The sequence below is a fragment of the Lycorma delicatula genome, chromosome 6 (genome assembly GCF_047948215.1).
Source record: "Lycorma delicatula isolate Av1 chromosome 6, ASM4794821v1, whole genome shotgun sequence".
NCBI lineage: Eukaryota > Metazoa > Arthropoda > Insecta > Hemiptera > Fulgoridae > Lycorma > Lycorma delicatula.
The window spans coordinates 133,595,633-133,617,324 of NC_134460.1; the positions used below are offsets into that span (position 1 = coordinate 133,595,633).

General features: G+C 31.9%; 1 protein-coding gene across 1 annotated transcript in view; it reads left to right on the plus strand.

Annotated features, from left to right (window-relative positions):
• Window positions 1–21,692, plus strand: part of LOC142326246 (tRNA dimethylallyltransferase) — a 272,507-nt gene that overhangs the window by 55,499 nt on the left and 195,316 nt on the right. The gene's annotated exons all lie outside the window — the stretch shown is intronic.

A 21,692-nucleotide genomic window follows, 5' to 3' on the forward strand; every position in this document is an offset into this window, starting at 1 on the left:
AGAAAATGAGTGAAATTGGAGAAAGCCTGTAACGAAGGCGACAGTAAAGTTGAGTTAATGCACTGATGGAAATGTCTGCCGAGGAATTTGCATCGGTGGCATCCTGACGGAGGCCAAACTGATGCCTATGATTCGTAATCAGATTCAAAGGATCTTAAAGATGACCTCCGGTAAAGCCCATCAGGGTTCCGAACGGAGGGGATGGTGTGATGACAGGGATTACTTCAAAGGCGGTGTCTTCGTGATTCAGGATGAAACCATAATTTATCTAATTGTTGTTTTAAAGTTTTCATGGATATTTTGAAAAATTCTGCAACAAGTTGCAATAAGCATCTCCTGTTAGATTTCTGTCTAAAATAAAAGGTCCTACTATTACCAGCGGTTACTGTTCAAACGTTTACTTTCCCAGGGTACTGTGTTTGAGCCTAAAACATCCACCTGGGATTATCATTGCTCCAATACCGATAGTTGTGCCTATTCACGTGGCCATATAACATAAACGTAGTAGCTTCATGAAATTCTGAAGGTAATACAAAATAAAGAAGTTACTTATATGATTTTACATTGAAATCATGTACCACATATCCATTTTTGTATTTAAAAGAAAGGTTTTTCAATGGGGTGGATCCAGGGTGGCGCACAAAAATTTCAAACACCATTAAGTATTAATTTTGAAACTATATAGATTCGCACATGTTTGTAGCTCCTAGTATCCCTAAATGTTAAAATATGAAGCGGTTTCCATACTTTAATATGTATATTGTATATACAGGTTTATAAAACCCGTTTCAAGAATTCAGGGAATGATCTCGCACAACGAAATAAAAAAAACTTTAATCAACATATGTCCGAAAACGCTTAGTTTACCGGCTATACGTTATTTTATATTTTCATCAAAAAATTTATTTCTCAGGAATGGTTTATCGTATCGATCTGAAATTTTGTATAATGCTAGGTTACTTGTTTACTTGTAATAAAATAACGAACCTGATCTTTCAATCCATTTTATAATAGCGGCCATATAAATTTTTTAATTGTTAATATTTTTGCAACCGCTGGTTTATTTAAATGTTAAGTTAATTACAAAAGGTGTTAAACGTTTTATGTCGAAGAAAATGACAACTTATTTATTCAAATCTCTTCATAAATGGCAAAAATTCTTGAAGTTTGATTAAAAACCAGTTTTCATTTCCTTCTGAATAAAATTAAATAACCCCCACACGATCTCAACGGGATTAGTTTTATTAATGTTAATCATCTAATAAATTATAATAATTTAATAATTTTGAAAATATTACAATAAAATAAAGTATTGCTGAAATCTTGAAAATATAATAATAATAAATAATATTAATATTGAAAATAATTTGCATTAAAACAGTTGTAATTAACAAGTCATTGTTGTAAATGTAAATAAATAAAAGCTTGTTTTAATACTTGAGCTGTATGAGTTAATTATTTATTTTTTAAACAGTTTTTATTAACGCGCGCGCACGTGTGTGTAATTATTAATACTGTGTAGTTATTACTATATTTTATAGTTATAAAACTTATTTTATTTAGTTTTGAATATTTTTATTCATTATTATTATTTTTATTATTTATTACAATTTATTTTAATATAAGTCCATTAATTTATTAATTTTATTCTTGATTTTATATATATATAAAATGGATATACATATATAATAGATTACATTGGCTAAGTTTATATTTAATGTAAACTTCGTTAAATAGAATTATAATATCACTAAAAACGTAGTATTTAATTATTGTAAACATAAAAAAAAACCCAGCATAGTCAGTTTTTATGTAGTATAGGTCAGTTTTTATCTGCTAAACCTTTTGTAAAAAAAAAAAATTATGATTATTTTTTTCCATTAAATACTATTTCATTTTATATTAAATTTATATGTAATTCTTTATATATTTCATTTTATATAAATTTATATTAGTAAACCTTTATAATGTAGCTAATTAATGTTCATAATTTAAAAATATCCATCAACATTGCTTTTTATGTCACTCATTTATTTATTGTCCTGGTGATTCATTCATTTATGCATAAAAGAATCATATGAGCGCACACCACACGATAAATCAGAATTGATCATTAAAATCAAATTCTCATGTGACTTCTTTTATTTTTATATTCTTTTAAAAGTTTCATATTTAATTTCAACTAAACAATATTTTCATCAAGAGATGGGCGATGGAGTAATCTACCAATTCAGACGAGCGTACTTTTATTTTTCTCTTCTCCCACAACCCCCTCCATTTCCCTTCCTCTCGCTCACTTACCTCCGTTTCTTTTGCGAAGTTGCGCAAATCGACAGAAGTATAGCTCCTTTACAAATATATACGGGAATATAGTATTCTTATATGTATTTTCGGCTTTAAATATCCCATTTTAAACTTCGATCTCCTCTCTATTGTCTCTCGATGTTTCAATCGAAATTTCCCGAAAGACGCCCGCCTAATTTTGGATGAGAACCCGAATCTGTTTTCTAAACCCGGAGGTCGAATAGTCTGGATTCACCCGAACTGAATTGTTAGATTACTTGTACATATTACATGTAAACATGTGTTATGTACGAATTATTACAAAGAAACTAACGACTTAGTATTAGTTTACAATTTTTAAGAGGACGATACAGTGTTTAGTTAAAAATAAATAAATTTACTGATCTACCTCAACCTGATAAGCTTTGAAAAAAATTACTGGATAACATGAAATAATTTTGATATTTTTTGAGTTCTCTGAACGAGCACGTTCACAAATTAACGTGCCTGATGCGGGATCGTCTTGTCCTCAAAGGACACGTCCGTTACGAGCGCATAATTGAAATAGAAATTAAGTTGTTATAATATAATGACTGTATAATGTATAGTCGTCGTTAAATGAGTGTCACCACTCGGTGTTACATTCCTGATTATGCTTACACGAGTTCTTATCATTAAGCATATCTTAGCAGTCTGGTACCAAATTGAACCGTTGAAGACGTATAAGAAAATTTAAAGGCCATTTTTTTTTTTATGTTATGTTATTTAATTTTCCTGATTAATCATCCGGAGTAAATTGGTTTACGTGTTAATAACGAGTAATATACCACATTCCTTGTCTGTTTTTCAGGGACGTTCATTAATTATATAAGAATATAATTTTATTCTACCTTTCCTTTCAGCTGTTATTATTATTATTATTATTTTTTTTGTAAAATTCTTATTATAATTATTCAGAACTTAAACGTGGAATTTCAACTTAGAAAAAAATAGAAAATTTTCTCTTAATTTTCTTACATAATTTTTTTCTTTAAAAAATCATTAAAACACTGTAAAATCATAGTCTAAAATTAGTTAGAAGTTACTTATTATTACCCAAAATATTAATTAAATTATTTATCAAAAAGAAGAAGATTTATTTCATTGTTTCTGAACTGCATACGAAAAAATGATAATATTTTACAATTATATAGACTAATGGAATTATTTCTTATCATGAAGCATTAATAGTCCAGGCGATATCTGTTTTGGGTTGGAGTTTTTCTATATGATCTCTTATTGTTGCTTTAATGCCTCCGGAATATCATCAGAAATGATTATTTCGTTATGCGACAGTTGAAAAAAGTGTGCTTAAATTTTTATTAAACGAAATATAAAAAAATCGCAAAAATATCCATTTTTCTCCTATTTCCCTAGGTAACTCTAAAACTCTTCATTTTAGAGAAATGATCGAAACAGAAAAAAGTTCTATTAATAAATTTTACATATTATATCATCGGCTGCAAATCGAAAAATACGTCTATTATTGATGCAAAAATAGCAATAACTGTCAAAAATATGAAAAAAAAAACAAAGATTTTTTGGGAATTTTTTCGAGTACTTATTTATATTTTACATAGGGACCTTCAGATTTTACCTCAAAGAACTTTTTGATGTGATGTTATCGATAAATTAATAGGTTTAGCAATAACTCGCGTTTTCCAGTATGATAGTTAAATTTTTTAGCTTACAAGACATCACTTTAAAAAAAAAATAATAATAATTTTGTTGGTTTTGGGTTGCAATTTCGTAAAATTACAAGTTTGTATGAAAACTTTTGTAGGCTCTCCTAATTAACCGATTTAAAATTTGTTAAATGCATTTGAAACTTTGTGTATGTGATTAAAACTAACGCTTTCTTGTGTGATTAAATTTTCAAGTATCTAGAGAGTTTATTTCAGGTTGTACACAATTTGAAGAGATTGCTTCTTCTTTTTTTAAATCTGGATTGCAAGATTAAAGTGCAAGTCAGACCGATTTTGTTGAAATTTGGCGTGTTGCTTTATCATATAAAAAATTCTTTGAGGGAAAATCTGAAGGTCCTACGTAAGTTCTCGAAAAAAATTTCCAAAAAATGGTGCTTTTTTTCATTTTTCTGACTGTTACTGCTATTTTTGCATCAATAATAACGTATTTTTCGATTTGAAACCGACAATGGTATTGAGTGTAAAATTTAATAACAAAACATTTTTCTTTCTCAATTTTTCTCTCTAAAATGAACAGTTATCGAGTTATCTAGGGAAATAGAAGAAGAAAAAATGGATGTTTGCGATTTTTTTACATTTTCTTTAATAAAAAATTTAAGCACACCTTTTTCAACTGGCGCATAACAAAATAATCATTTGTGATGATATTCCGCAGGCAGTAAAACAAAAAATTACTGGTCATAGAAAAAGTCCAATTATGACCATTTTAAAACAGATACCGCCTGGACTATAATAGGCAATAGCACGTTTATCGAAAAGTTCCGAAAATTTCGATTGTGAAGACGCTCATAAATTTTTACGAAAAATGTATCCCCAATTACCTTAAAAACTAGGACTTATATACCCCATACTTGAGGCTCTTAAGTAATGAAGGAATGAATGTTTCCTTTGAATTACCATCCGTTACATTGCGTTTTTTTTCTATAAACACAAGAATCCATGCGATTTTTTAAGGTCTTTTCTAAATCAATATTCTTTTTTTATTTATAACATGCTGAGTGTTTATTAAATATCATTAATTTAATGGTTGTAGGAAAATGTTACACGAGTCATAAATCATTTCCAAAAATAATAAAGGTATTCCCAAAAATAAAAACCATAAAAAATAAAAATAAAAGCTGTATGACTTATTAAGGAAAGCGAAGAATGAATTTTTTTAATATTATTTGTATATCAGCATATAAACCCACCAAATAAGATAATATTTTGTTCTACAACATTTTCGTTCTGTTTACCACTTATTCTTTCTGTATAACGTACATTATTTCTCTCGTAGAAAGCAACTATTATTGGTGCTTCTTGTACCTCATGTGATAGGTGTATTACGTGCGTAACAATCGTAAGGTATATTGGGATAATTAGTGTTAAACTACAAACATTCCCGTTTCTGTTGTAAAACAATATGTTATATCCATTGTTCTTACTCGATAACGGGAAAGTAAGCTACTTTGCAATTTTTTCAGTAATCAGAAAGAAATTAAAATATTTAAGTTTTAAATGAAACTATATGTATATTTTTTTAAATCTCTTTATGTGCTTACGTGTTGTGTGAGAAAGTGAGACAATGCCTTGATTGCAAATGGTATACGGTGTTTACATTGTTGAGAAGTTATTTTGGCAGTTTCCTATTGAAATACCTTATTATTGTTTTTTTTTTGTTTTTGTTTTTTTATAACTAATTATTTCTGTTTCAAAGGTTAAATTTAGATAAATTCCTTCTTATATAATGAATAATTTTTATTTCGGTTCGTAGCTTCGAATATTTTTTTGGCTCTAGCATTCCTTGACCTTTGTTATTTTTGTTGTCTTCTTCTAAACCCAGTTCTAACAAAGATGATTAGAGTAAACTAATTTTAGTTCTTCGTAAACCTTTTTTTTAGAAAAATTTTTAACTTTGTCATCGGGAAGTCTCTTGATAATATTTTAGTTTCGGTTCCGAGAAAATTTTATCGTAGCGGATATTCTTTATTTTTCATTCCAAGAATTAATCTTTCAGAATATAAAACGAATTATTCACCAAACCACTACGAAATTACGATGTAAATTCTGCTAAGTTAAATTTTATTATAAATGCCACTTTTAATTATTTTAATATTGCACATCTTGTTATACAATTTAATATGTTTGCATTATAAATACTTAAATCTCTTACAATCAATAATTTTAAAGACATTCTTTCAAATATATGAGTTACATAAAATAAGATTTTTTTAACCAATTAAAAAAATGTTGACATTTGCGTTAACAGATATGTTTTTAACAGTTAATTACATTACAAGATAAGATTTATGACTGGTCAAACTCTTTGTTTCAGTTTATTTTAAAATGTTTATTTTACAATAAACATTTTGTGTATGTTTGTTTGTGTTAGTGAGCACGCTAGAATCAGCAAAATTATTATTAATACACGTTTCAGCTTCCTTAACTTATTAAACTGTTACATTGTTTATTAATAATTGTATTGTTTAGCTTAATATAGTCGTTAGTAGAACGCTTTAATATTGTTATGTTAGCAAATTACATGACTTTGATAATGGAAATGTCTTTTTTTCTTTAATCTTTAATTCTAAATTAATTTATCTTTTTTTTTTTTATTGAGATTAAAGACTTAGCGGAAAATTTTAGTTGCATCATGTTTTACGTTTAAAATTAGAATTTGATTTAAAACCAAATGCTCAACTAATTTTTTTTAGCCTAAGATTTCAGTGGTTAACTAATTTCAGAACAATTTATTGCCGTTTTAGGTATGTAAATTTTCGTTTACTTTTTGGTTATATATTATTACATTGTACAGGGCTCAAATTTTGCAAGTAGGAGTTTTTGCAAATCTTAAAAAACTTTGAAGGACTTATGTAAGTCAGCCTGTATTTTTTTTTTTTTTTTTTTTTTTTTTTTTTTTTTTATATCTACGGACTGGATGGACAGATTTGGATGAAACTTGGTACCATGATTTTTGTATTTGGGGCATTAATGTCTATTAAGTTTAGTTACAAGGGACCAAGGAAGTACGGATCTTAGGGTCACATATCTTAAAATTTTTCTTAAAGGATAGGTAAAGTTTTTCATGGAATTTAATGCTCCTTTGGTTATTAAGATACATTCTGATGAATTTTAGTCGTATTCAAGCCCCCCCCACAATAAAGTGGTGGGGGGCAAAAAAACTTTTTTTTCCTTTTTTGTCGTTTCTGGACTAAGACATTTTCTTGTTCTAATTAGATTAGATTACATCAGTATAATCAATTGGGCAATTTCATTCAGAAGTGGAAGCAGCGTAATAAACTGTGTTTTTGTTTGTTTTATCAGCTGTTCTTTTACTTGATATCTTTAGTTTTGATTAGCTGATTTTATGAAATTTATTTCCATGACTTTTGAATACGGTTCATTGATGCCATATAATTTTGATTACAGGTGGGGAGGTTCAATAACCATGGGTTCCGAACCTCGACTTTTTGTTCAAAAATTACAACCATTTGTTTACATAATTTTTTACTTGCACATTTACGTACTTTAATAATCCATTTAACTTTCATTCTAAATAGTAGTCTGTCGAGATTGAGCCTCCTTCAAATTAAAATATATTAGTTTAGGTGAAATATTTGCAAGAAATTGAATTGATCTGTGATCCGTTCTCGAATTTTGAGCTACGTATCAGCCTTTCATATCATGAGTTACATAAATAAAACTATTTTTAGCAGCTGACAACGATGTTTCCTGGAATTTGTTTTTTATACGAAGAAAGTTCTAAAAAATTCAAAAAATCTATATTTTAAACTTTGATCCGCTCGCCACCCTCAATATTGCCACTAAAGTATATTTTTTTGGCTATATGCACTACTAGAGCACGTGGCCCAAAAAATGAAACATCAAGAAAATGAGAAAAATCCGATATCCCATTTTTTGACTGATTACCATACTTTCCTTCTTGTAGATTCTTGAGCTATGACGCCAGAAAATTATAACTATTATCAATTGCATTAAAAAGTATGATTTTAATAGTTAATAACATAATGTATTTCATATACAATATAATTAAGTTGTACAACCGTCAATTAATGCATCTTCTTTCTTTAGAATTCTCTAAAAAAAAATATATTTATACTTTTGTTTTGTTACACTGACGGGAAGCCATTATTATTATTCTATCCAGTTTACTTTCTATAAAATTTATTCATGTCTTCAATTCATAGAATGCTTCGTTAACGAAATTATAAAATTTATAATTTTAACTAAAGTAAGTATCTTACATGGGTAGGTGGTTGATTACCTTGATTTTTATGTGATTAAATCGTCTACTTAACTCTTTCTGTTATTTTATGTAGTTATTATTTGTTCTACGTGATCTCTTATTAAACGATAAAAAAGATTATTCCTCTTTTGCATTATAAAACAACTATTTTAATAAAACGGAAGGACAAGGTCGATCAAATAACTTTGGTGTGCTTAAGCGCGTATGTGCAAGCATATATATAAAATCGTTGATATTTTAACGGTTAATTTAAATGTTATTTGAAAGTCCAGAAATGTACTGTAACTGTATAAAATGAACAGTTTTAAACTACAGAAAAATGCTGCATATTACGTCGATATGCCACGTGTTATAACTGATCATTATACTTACTTGTATGTAGTATAATGCCAAGGACGATTATCGGCCTGGTGCTAATCTGGGATAGTCCGTAGACGTAGCAGTCTACGTTCTTCGTTCGCACATCCGGTCCAGTCAGTAATACATTCTTTCTAGCGGTCAACTAGTCGCGGTAACCACCTGAACGACCTTTACATCTTAATCAACTACGCTACATATTTATCTTTACGTAGATACTAATATGTTCTGAATGATTTGATACGCAAAACAAACTGTTAGCATAATTATATGTTAATATTTTCGAATTATTTAATACTTAATGATGATCCAGTTATTTATTACGTTACGTAATAATTTTCAAAATCATCGGCAGTCTTTTCGTTTTGTTATATTATCTTTCACTCTTCCATCAATTATATTACAGAATCCAGAAATAAAATTTAAACATTTATTGTGTATGTTAAGAACAATATTAAAAACATATTTAATATATCTAATCTGTTTAGGGCATTATTATGGCAGAAACTACCCAATACTGTGTTCATAATAGATAATCTACATATTGAAAAGTAAAAAGACTGAAATATCTTGATATGTTAACGAAAGAAATATTTAGAAAGTGGGAATTTTTTCTGGAAAAGAAAGAACTACTTTTTAATTGGGATTTACTCTTACAGTATCTTTCAAAAATGTACAGTTATTTTGTAATTTTTTATAACGTATTATTATAACTTTTTTTATTTTTAAGTTCAGATATCTAAGGATCACGTTTGCATAGTTTTGGATTTTTTCTTTTCCCAAAATATTCTCATTCTGATTCTTTGTTCTTTCCTTTCTTACGTTCATTTTCTGTCAAGTTTAGTTTGTAATTCCTTTTCTATAAACCTTCTTTTATGAATTAACTTATTATAACCTACTATAACTTTTTCCTTTTTTTATTTCAACTTAACAGTTATTTTTGTAATTGTGTGATTTCATTTTACCCTCGGCTGTTTTATAAAGTCGACTGGTATCCATTCTTTCAAATCTTAGCTGAATGCTTCATATTTTTCCATAGATTAGAAATCGGAAAGCAGACTAGCTCAAGGAAAAAAGAACTCTCATTCGGAAAAGAAGTCTGCTTATATATCCAAGAAATTCTAATTTGTGTGGAGAGTATCGTTTTATGGTAGCGACATTTCCACAAAAGAAAAGCTGAATGGAAAAGAACATTACCCTTTGAAATGTAGTGTTATTGAAGGATGTTGAAAATTTCTTAAAATAAAGATTTCTTAAAGTGATTATGAGAAAACGAATGGTTGTGAGAAAACTTTGTATAAAGACGCTCGTATTCGGTAGGTCATATATTAAGCCATAAAAGTTTTCTTTATTTGGTAACTGAGGGATTTATATAGATAGCAGGTAAACAAAGATTAACCCACCGGGTTAGTCTAGTGGTTAACGCGTCTTCCCAAATCAGCTGATTTGGAAGTGGAGAGTTACAGCGTTCAAGCCCTAGTAAAGCCAATTATTTTTACATGGATTTGAATACTAGATCGTGGATACCGGTGTTCTTTGGTGGTTCGGTTTCAATTAACCACACATCTCAGGAATGGTCGAACTGAGAATGTACAAGACTGCAGCACTTCATTTACACTCATACATATATCATCCTCATTCATCCTCTGAAGAATTATCTAAACGGTAGTTACCGGAGGCTAAACAGGAAAAAGAGAGAAGTAAACAAAGATTGGAATTTATGAAACAAATATTTACTACCTATAACCTTTGCGAAGATCAGTTGATGTTAAAACATTGATATAGATCATAAAAGAATGTAGAATACTAGCAGACCACTCATGAACAATTAACACCTTAAGTACCAACACCGCGCCAAAACCCCTGGTCTCATGACTTAAAATACTTCCTTAAATAGTCTTCCTTTTCCTTCTACCAAAAGAAGACAGAAGAGGTGAGAAAGAAGAGCGACAACTTATGGTTTCTCGCTCGCTTAATTCTTCTTAGAAGTGGCGATTTTCTAAGGTTTTTATGAAGAGAAGAGAGCCAAATTCTACAGCATCGCTGCAAGACATCGTTTCTAACTATCCCCGCCCCCTTTTCCCGTCCAAATTCCTCAGACTGGGCTAGTCCTAGCATGTTCCATCCTAGAACAGCTCAAACAAACCGCACTTGACTTCAAAACTTAGCAGCAAAGTGCAGTATAGGAACAGGCTCTAAAATCACCTCCGGGAGGGTGTCCCCAATTGGCTTTCTGCTCACTCTGGAGAGAAAGGGAGTGCGTCACGGAAGATAATCTTATTAGCATATCGTTTCGTGGGGTCCCTGCAGTTGAAAACTCCACTGGATCGGGACGAAGCCCCAACTCCGCAAGACGAATAAATACAATTACTATTTAATACCCACCATTTCAATAGAATGACCTAACAGCAAAGGACGTATGTCCGCACACTGAAATAGGTAGGAGGATATTTAACAATCCGACATCCTTGCGTTCCGTTTCGTTCAGACCACTCAAACGACCCTTCACTCAGAAACGTTTATGTCTTAATTCATGGATCTCTTTACACCTTAAGAAATGTCCTTACATTTATAATATTTATTTTTTTAAAAGTGAGTTCCGTTTTACTCTTCTCTGCTTTATGATTACTACTTTTCTCCTACTTTCACTCCTTTCAGTTGTTTAGTTTACTACTGTACAAAAGAAGATGTCGTAATTTGGTAAAAAATGAATTTTGTTCCTTCTATTTACTCGAAAAAACCTTGATGTGGAAGTAAAGATATTTTTTAAATATTTTTGTTTTATTAGATTCAGCATCCGGTGTAATTTTTTAACTACCCTGGAAATTAAAGTATTCTATTTATTTCAGAATAATTCTTAACTTGGTATGGTTAAACCGTTGTTTTTCCTCGTCACATTTTAGTTTATTATTACAAAAATATTGAAAACTCATTGACTTCATAATTTTTTTTCAACCTAGACGAACGGTTATTTAATTATTTTTAAATCAGCTAAGGTTGCAAAAAACATCAGTTAACTAGAATAGTAGAAGTGATACATTGACGTACTCTAACGGCTACCAAACATAACGATAGTATTACATGAAAAAAAGGAATCTTGAATCGAATGAATTGCGTGGAATGAATAAGCTAATTCAACTGTAGTAAGATAGCTACGGTAACGGGTGGTTACCGTACTATTTCACGGAAGGCAGTCTTGGTGATTGCAGGCATGAAACCGGTAGACTTGATTGCGTCTGAGAAGCAGCAACCGTATGCTATTAAGAAGTCCGGTCAATTGACTTCGGATAAAGTTCGAGAAATTGAACAACATGGCAATGCCTTGTGGCAGGCCGATGGGTTGAGATAGAGGGTGGGCGTTATCTGCATGATCTCTTTTCAAATGTTGTTGGTTTGCGGGACGCCTCTTGGGCGCACCCTAATAAGTATGTGACGCAATATCTTTCCGGCCATGGTGCTTTTAGCAATAGACTGCAGAAATTCGGCCTGGTAGATTCTGGGATGTGTTCTCAGTGTGGACAATCGGATGACACCTACAATGTTCTTTATGAGTACGAGTTAATGCGCACGAAGACCATCTGTTGGCTTGATCTTATCGGGTCGGCGTTGGATCTCCGTGTAAATTGGAGGGGCCAGGCAGAATGGGCATTAGTGGAGAGTTTTGTATTGTACTCGGTAAAGGAAAGGACTGCTGAGGGGATTTAGAGCCCTGCTTAGGTTTCTCTTTTATTCTGTTTTCGTTGATGTTTTGTTTTAAAAATTAGGTTTTTTTTTTTTTTTTGCTTTTTGTTTTGTTTCAGTGTTACTGTGTTGTTATTGTTCCGTATAATATTTTTATGTTTTTCTTGTTTTGTGTTGAACTCACTTTTACCTTTTACGGGAAGGTAGTTCAGTTCCTTTTCTTTCTTTTCCTGTTTAGCCTCCGGGAATTACCGTTCAGGCAGTACTTCAGAGTACGAATGAGGATGATATATATGAGTGTAAATGAAAAGTAGTCTTGTGCAGTCCCAGGTCGACTGTTCTTGAGATGTGTGGTTAATTGAAACCCAACCACCAAAAAACACCGATATCCACGATCTAGTATTCAAGTCCGTAACTACCTTTACTAGGACTTGAACGCTGGAACTTTCGACTTCCAAATCAGCTGATTTGGGAAGACGCGTTCACCACTAGACCAACCCGGTGGGTTTCCTTTGTTTAGTTAGCTCCTTTCAGTCTTACTTAAGACTCGGTAAGGTGGTGTTTTGTTTTGAGTTCATTAAATAAGTAGTATCACCGATGTCACTCGTGGCATTTGCATCGCTGACATTCTGGCAGAGGCGGACTGGAATATGTCAAAAGCTGAGGTTTTGAAGATGATTTCCGGTAAAGCCCATAAGTGCTAGGAACGGAGGGGATGGTGGAGAGTGATTCCCTACTGGGGGTGTCAGGATGTAGTAAGATAGCGGCGGTAGTACCATATATGGGATACAAAAGGGGGAAGGAGTGTTTGACCTTTGGTATCGAGAGACAGGTGTAAGGTTTGTGGAATAACTGTTGTCGGAAATCCAGACGCCTGTTAGTTTTATGAATAGTTCGAAACAAAAATAATGTTATTTTAATATTTAAAACCATCCCCTTTTTTCGCCTAGAAAATGGATTTATTAATCCAGTTTTACTGTATAATGTTCGGAAGGTTGATAAAATATTCTTTTAAAATTACTGCTTCAAAGTAGAAAAAATTATTATAACTATCACGTAATAATAACCAAGTGTATATATATGGTTGATTACTATTTACAATATAAGATTCCGGTTATATTTCTCATTTACTGTACATCATCTGACAGATCCGATATGGGTGCTCACTACAGATATAATTTCAAAACCAGGTAATTATGATAGGTTTTCATTATAAACACTTTTTCGTATTTATCTTATATATTTTTTTTTTAATTTTTAGAAATAACTATTTTCGGCTGACATTGCTGTTAATTAAAAAAAAAAAAATGTTAATTTCAAAATTTATTTTTCCAAATTGGACAAATACATTGATAAAAGATTGGTTAAAAGGTTGAATTTTTAGATTTTTTGCGTTTCACAAAGAAGTTAACAAGTTATTTGAAACATTTTTTTTTTTTTTTTTTTTTTTTTGTCTTCAGTCATTTGACTGGTTTGATGCAGCTCTCCAAGATTCCCTATCTAGTGCTAGTCGTTTCATTTCAGTATACCCTCTACATCCTACATCCCCAACAATTTGTTTTACATACTCCAAACGTGGCCTGCCTACACAATTTTTCCCTTCTACCTGTCCTTCCAATATTAAAGCGACTATTCCAGGATGCCTTAGTATGTGGCCTATAAGTCTGTCTCTTCTTTTAACTATATTCTTCCAAATGCTTCTTTCTTCATCTATTTGCCGCAATACCTCTTCATTTGTCACTTTATCCACCCATCTGATTTTTAACATTCTCCTATAGCACCACATTTCAAAAGCTTCTAATCTTTTCTTCTCAGATACTCCGATTGTCCAAGTTTCACTTCCATATAAAGCGACACTCCAAACATACACTTTCAAAAATCTTTTCCTGAGATTTAAATTAATTTTTGATGTAAACAAATTATATTTCTTACTGAAGGCTCGTTTAGCTTGTGCTATTCGGCATTTTATATCGCTCCTGCTTCGTCCATCTTTAGTAATTTTACTTCCCAAATAACAAAATTCTTCTACCTCCATAATCTTTTCTCCTCCTATTTTCACATTCAGTGGTCCATCTTTGTTATTTCTACTACATTTCATTACTTTTGTTTTGTTCTTGTTTATTTTCATGCGATAGTTCTTGCGTAGGACTTCATCTATGCCGTTCATTGTTTCTTCTAAATCCTTTTTACTCTCGGCTAGAATTACTATATCATCAGCAAATCGTAGCATCTTTATCTTTTCACCTTGTACTGTTACTCCGAATCTAAATTGTTCTTTAACATCATTAACTGCTAGTTCCATGTAAAGATTAAAAAGTAACGGAGATAGGGAACATCCTTGTCGGACTCCCTTTCTTATTAGGGCTTCTTTCTTATGTTCTTCAATTGTTATTGTTGCTGTTTGGTTCCTGTACATGTTAGCAATTGTTCTTCTATCTCTGTATTTGAACCCTAATTTTTTTAAAATGCTGAACATTTTATTCCAATCTACGTTATCGAAAGCCTTTTCTAGGTCTATAAACGCCAAGTATGTTGGTTTGTTTTTCTTTAATCTTCCTTCTACTATTAATCTGAGGCCTAAAATTGCTTCCCTTGTCCCTATACTTTTCCTGAAACCAAATTGGTCTTCTCCTAACACTTCTTCCACTCTCCTCTCAATTCTTCTGTATAAAATTCTAGTTAAGATTTTTGATGCATGACTAGTTAAACTAATTGTTCTGTATTCTTCACATTTATCTGCCCCTGCTTTCTTTGGTATCATAACTATAACACTTTTTTTGAAGTCTGACGGAAATTCCCCTTTTTCATAAATATTACACACGAGTTTGTATAATCTATCAATCGCTTCCTCACCTGCACTGCGCAGTAATTCTACAGGTATTCCGTCTATTCCAGGAGCCTTTCTGCCATTTAAATCTTTTAATGCTCTCTTAAATTCAGATCTCAGTATTGTTTCTCCCATTTCATCCTCCTCAACTTCCTCTTCTTCCTCTATAACACCATTTTCTAATTCATTTCCTCCGTATAACTCTTCAATATATTCCACCCATCTATCGACTTTACCTTTCGTATTATATATTGGTGTACCATCTTTGTTTAACACATTATTAGATTTTAATTTATGTACCCCAAAATTTTCCTTAACTTTCCTGTATGCTCCGTCAATTTTACCAATGTTCATTTCTCTTTCCACTTCTGAACACTTTTCTTTAATCCACTCTTCTTTCGCCAGTTTGCATTTCCTATTTATAGCATTTCTTAATTGCCGATAGTTCCTTTTACTTTCTTCATCATTAGCATTCTTATATTTTCTACGTTCATCCATCAGCTGCAATATATCGTCTGAAACCCAAGGTTTTCTACCAGTTCTCTTTATTCCGCCTAAGTTTGCTTCTGCTGATTTAAGAATTTCCTTTTTAACATTCTCCCATTCTTCTTCTACATTTTCTACCATATCTTTTTTACTCAGACCTCTTGCGATGTCCTCCTCAAAAATCTTCTTTACCTCCTCTTCCTCAAGCTTCTCTAAATTCCACCGATTCATCTGACAACTTTTCTTCAGGTTTTTAAACCCCAATCTACATTTCATTATCACCAAATTATGGTCGCTATCAATGTCTGCTCCAGGGTAAGTTTTGCAGTCAACGAGTTGATTTCTAAATCTTTGCTTAACCATGATATAATCTATCTGATACCTTCCAGTATCGCCTGGCTTTTTCCAAGTGTATATTCTTCTATTATGATTTTTAAATTGGGTGTTGGCAATTACTAAATTATACTTCGTGCAAAACTCTATAAGTCGGTCCCCTCTTTCATTCCTTTTGCCCAGCCCGTATTCACCCACTATATTTCCTTCCTTGCCTTTTCCAATGCTTGCATTCCAATCTCCAACTATTATTAAATTTTCATCTCCCTTTACGTGTTTAATTGCTTCATCAATCTCTTCGTATACACACTCTACCTCATCATCATCATGGGCGCTTGTAGGCATATAAACGTTAACAATCGTTGTCGGTTTAGGTTTTGATTTTATCCTTATTACAAAAACATTTAGAAAATAATTTTTTTTTCACTTAGCAATAATGTGATAAAATTATGTACAAGTATGTTAGAAGAAAATCTATTGAAAAAGATTACCCTCGCTGTTTGTTACTGTTATATTTAAAGGGAGATATTCTTCTTTCTTTTTCTGTTTAGCCTCCGGAAACAATCGTAAGGTATCACTTCAAAGGAAGAATGAAAATGATATGAATGTAAATGAAATGTATTATAGTATCAGGTCGACCATTCCTAAGATGTGTGGTTAATTGAAATTCAACCACCGAAGAGCACCGGCATCCACGATCTAATATTCAAATCCGTATGAAAGCAACTGCCTTTATTAGGATTTGAACCTTAGAACTCTTGACTTCGAAATCAGCTGATTTGCGATGACGAGTTAATCACTAGACCAGCCCGGTGGCTATGAGTGCAGCTTTACTATTTTATTGCCAGGCAAGATGGTTATCACGTGGGAAATTTTTGCAACATGTTTATGAATTAAGTTGTTTAGGTTTATTAGGTTTCATGCTGTCTGCTGCCAAATATTTTGAGCAGATGACACACAGGGGCCTTTGTTACTCATTTACTTCAGTACTGGTAAACCCAAAATTTAAATATTCTTGAGAATATTTTCTTGATTTTATTTTAAGAACCACGCTCGACTGTGCACTTGTTTATGCTCCACTATCGTGTAATGCTCGCTTACGCCCACTTAAAAATTTACCCATGATTTTGTATAAATCTACTGCCGTGAATATTTAATACTATGAATTGCAACTAACACACAAATTTCAACATACACATTCACGATAAATTCGATAGCGGTAGAAAGATCGACTCGACTGAGACTGGCTGGAATTGAACGATGTGCAGTATTTATACAGTTTTCGCCGACGTTCCAGAATGTTCGAGACAAATCGGAACTTCTCGGACGTCTTGGCTCAACAACACTGAAGAGTAGCTGAGGCGCTTCCGATGACGCATTAAGGACCCCCATGGTATGAGGGGAGGGCGCGCGTGATGTGGGACGGGTATGTAAAACGCATGCCCGAACTCATGTTAGGTTAGGGCCGGGAAGGATGTCTATCCTGGGGAGGAGCATCTCTGCCATCCAGAAGAGAAGGTCGGGATGCTCTTACGATCCAGGAGAGACCCCGAAGGGAAGTTCCCGTGCGGAACTTAGACATGGAGTGAACAGTCTACTACCACGACACTCGGGAGTAATTGATGTAACTGACGCCTTACGGCGGATGCCTGTTGCTCCTGGGATGTTAAAAAAAAAAAAATCGGAACTTCTCGCGAAGTCGCAAGAATGTCCGAAATGGTGAACATAAGACAGAGAGGCATCGATTTTGTCAATGCCAGATATCAATAAATTTACTTGTTCTTGTTAATTTATGAGGTTTATAATTAAGGTGGTAATGCCGCTTTAGCGTCAAAATACATTATTATTACATGAGAGAGGGTCGCGATGAAAGTTTTGATTGAAAATTGGGTCACAAATATTGAAAGGTTGAGAAACGCTGTATTAATCTTCAGACATAATTGCAGAAATAAAACATGAACAGATAGTTGCTGAATTGTGACAGAATAATATTTACTGAGAATAGATTAATAATGCTAATGTAACACAAATTTTAAAGAAAAAAAGTTTTTGTTATTACAGTGGAAACATGCTTTATAATCGTTTCGGTATTTATCAGTGAATTATTGACATATTAATTTTATCATTACTACTATTATTATTATCTGTCAAATTTTTAAAGATTATTTAATTTAGAGCTGTAATATAAATATTTGACCTTCAAACGTCTGTCAATTTTTTGATAACTAATTGACTAAAGATATTTTATATGGCCTACAATAAATGTAAATCGCTGTAAAAAAAATGCTACTTCTGCAACTTCTATATTTATTTATTTTTTTTTTATATATTTATGTTAAAGTATAAAATTTATGTTACATTGTTAATGGTACTTTAAAAATTAACTACTGCACTACTAATTATTTTTTAATGTTTTTGTATTGACCTACCACTATTTAACATTTTTATGCTGCAAGGTTTTATTTATTTACTTTAAATCTTACGTAATTATGGATTCTTATTAATTTATTTCTTAATTATGTACTAAAAAATAAGTTATTTCCGTGTAATTACTCATACCCACTAATTTATGGAGGTATTTCATTACTTAATATTCATTTTCAATACTTTAAAAATATATTTATAATAAAATACTTTAAATATTATCGTCAAAAACAACTAAATGTATATTTTTTCTCGTAAAATATTTTTTAAATAGTTATAAATCCTAAAAATAATTAAAAGCGTTACTTCTTTTTTTATGTTATTGCAGTTTAAAAAGAGTATTTATTTGGTTGTAAAATAATTATCTGATATAATTAAAAACATTTTTCAATTAACAAAACTCATGTTTTTATTTATCTTTTAAATTGGGTTTTAAACATTTTTCCACATTTCAGCGGCAATTGTGTTCCCTTAATAATTTTAGTGTATTTTAAATTAATTTACCTTTTCGTTTACTTTTTTAAAATTATTGTATACTCGAGATTCTGGTTGAATTATTAGGTTTTCTCTTCAAACTAAAAACAAAATAATTGGTTGTGAAAATACTGAAGTAAGTCATCATACAGAAAAATGGTGATTAAAGTTTTTTTATACCTATCGGTTACTACTAGTATTTAATTCTTGTTAAGTTTTCAGAAAAAAGGCTCATATATGTTGAAATTAGGTGATTTCAAATAAACAAGTAGTTTTTGTGCTGAAACGGTTGATTTACTCGATTATCGATGTAATTTAATAGCAACTCTCGGCTGCTTAAGGAAACATTAATATGAAAACTTTTTAATTATATATTTTTAAAATTAACTAGCATCATCTTCTGTATTATGTTGAATGAACATGTCAATAGGCTAGGCAACCATGTCGTCAGGGCAACTCTAATCACAGGACTAAATGGGCTATAGCCCCGGCGACAATTGCCTTTTGGGGGGCGGCAATTTTTGTTGATGTTATTTTTTTTGTTGTTATTATTAGTTATTTTAATTCAAAATCGTTTCATGACAAAAATAACCAACCGGTAACCCTGCTCCCGCTAGCCATCCCGTGTATTTTTTTTATGAAGAGGGGCACATTAATTTTAGTACCCCAAGGGCGCCGAATATCACTACTGAGTTATATCACGCCCACTGGCGCCGAATATCACCTACACCACTACTGAGTTGAAGCACTGTATGTAACGTATAGTTTCACAACAATAAGGAGTAAATTAATTAATTTTTTGTTTTATACTACGATTCCAGTCTTTCTTATGGCCATCATGGAAGTAATTCTCCTCAGTTATAAAAGATATCAGTTAGGATTACTTTCTTTGAGAGAGTAATTGTGTTTAGTTTGTCTCTGTGGTAAACAGAATGAAAGTGTAATTTATATAGATAGATTTCATCTAGGATGTTTATTATTTTTGAGAATGGTTGTCTCTTTTTTTGAAAGAGTCTTGCTATTCGCTTCAGCTCGCCTACAATCAACATGGTTACGGAACTTAACATACGAGGATCGTCCAGAAAATAAAAACCGTTTCTGTTTAACAGTAAATTTTGTTATTATATTTGTTCAACTTTAATGCGCGCATCATAATCTAAATTTTTTAAACTATTTTTCCACATAATCACTACGTGACTTCAAGCATTTATCAAATCTTGGCACTAATTTTTGTATGCCATCGTCATAGAAGTCTGCTGTTAGTTTATTAAGCCGTTCACGAATAGCTGTCTTGACGTCGTTCAAAATGTTCATAGCGAACCCCACCAAGAAACTCTGTCAATTTTGTAAACAGGTGGAAATCGCAAGAACTGAACTGTACGGCGAATGATCAAAAACATCCCATCTGAAACCTTTGAGAAGTTGACAAGTTTTTTCGGCATGTGGACATGCATTGTTATGAAGCAAATACACTCCACGAGTCAAAAAATTACGCGGGGGAATTTTGAATTGCGCGACATTTTTGAAGTTTCATCAAATTTTCCGAATAAGAATCAGCATTACTTGTTTCTCAGTGAGGCATAACTAGACTTCGTGACGATCGCAAAAAATTGTGGTCTTCACTTTCTCTTTTGAAAGTATTTAAATTCTTTTGGCTTCGAACGCAATTAAGAACGATGTCACTGAATCGATTGAATTGAGTAAATTGAATTGTTGGACAAAATCTTCGTTGTTGTGATCAACACTTGTTTTATTGGTATGAGGATAGTATTTTTGGTGTTTAAAGACTGAATCAAGTAATGATCTGAGTGCATTGGTGTTAGATATAGGAAGAGTTTTTGTATGAAACCTTGGGTGTTAGATGAAGGCGGGGGTATCTCGCTTTCGTGATCGATTAATTTGAAAGTTGATAAGTTTTGGTTGGTGGTCATAAGTTAGAAGACCGCATGAGGGTGATAACAAGTTGTGTAAATACACTGATAGAATGTTTGCCGAGGCATTTATATCGGTGGCATCCTGACAGAGGCCAAACTAATGACTGTTTTGTTATCGAGTTTAGAGGGTCTAAAAAACGACCCGGTAAAGCCCATCCGGGGCTAGGAACGGAGTGGGTGGTGTGGTGACCGAGATCGTTACAAGGCGGGTATCTTTCCCTACGGGATTCAGGATGAGGTGATAGAATAGTTTATTTACATAATTTTTATTATTGATTTTATCGATGACTTTCGTAGTATTGTTATTCTTATTCGTAGTATTGTATTCTTATTGGCAAAAGTCATTTGTATAGATTTTTTTTATTCTTCGCATAATATACTTTTTAAAAATACGTATCCCGGCACTTGAAATCGAATTTAAACAAAATTTTGGAAGATTAAAAAATATCAAGGGTACAATCTAAATTTAGAACATTCTCACAATTACACAGATTGGCATATTTATCAGTTGTTTTAGGGTTATAATTACAGCAGTAAGATTAAGTTTTTTTTTTGTTATGAAAGAGCGGGCACCAACATCTATGGTCATTAGCCCGGTCGAAATTAGTAGCGTATGAAAAAATGCCGTGCCTAACTGGGATTCAAATTCTGGACCTCCGAACGAAATGCCGAGACGCTATCTATTCAGCCATGGAAGTCGGCAACTGGGGTTATTAAATTTTATTTAAATATTTATCAGGTTATGTTGGCTTATTTTGTGTGTTGTTTAGTAATTTTTTAAACAATGAATTTAAATACCCGTCTTTAAAACGTTTTATGAAATTAGGGAAATCGTGTTTGGTAGAATTACAGATCAAAAATATGATAAAATGGATGTTATATGTTATGTAAACCGAAAGAAC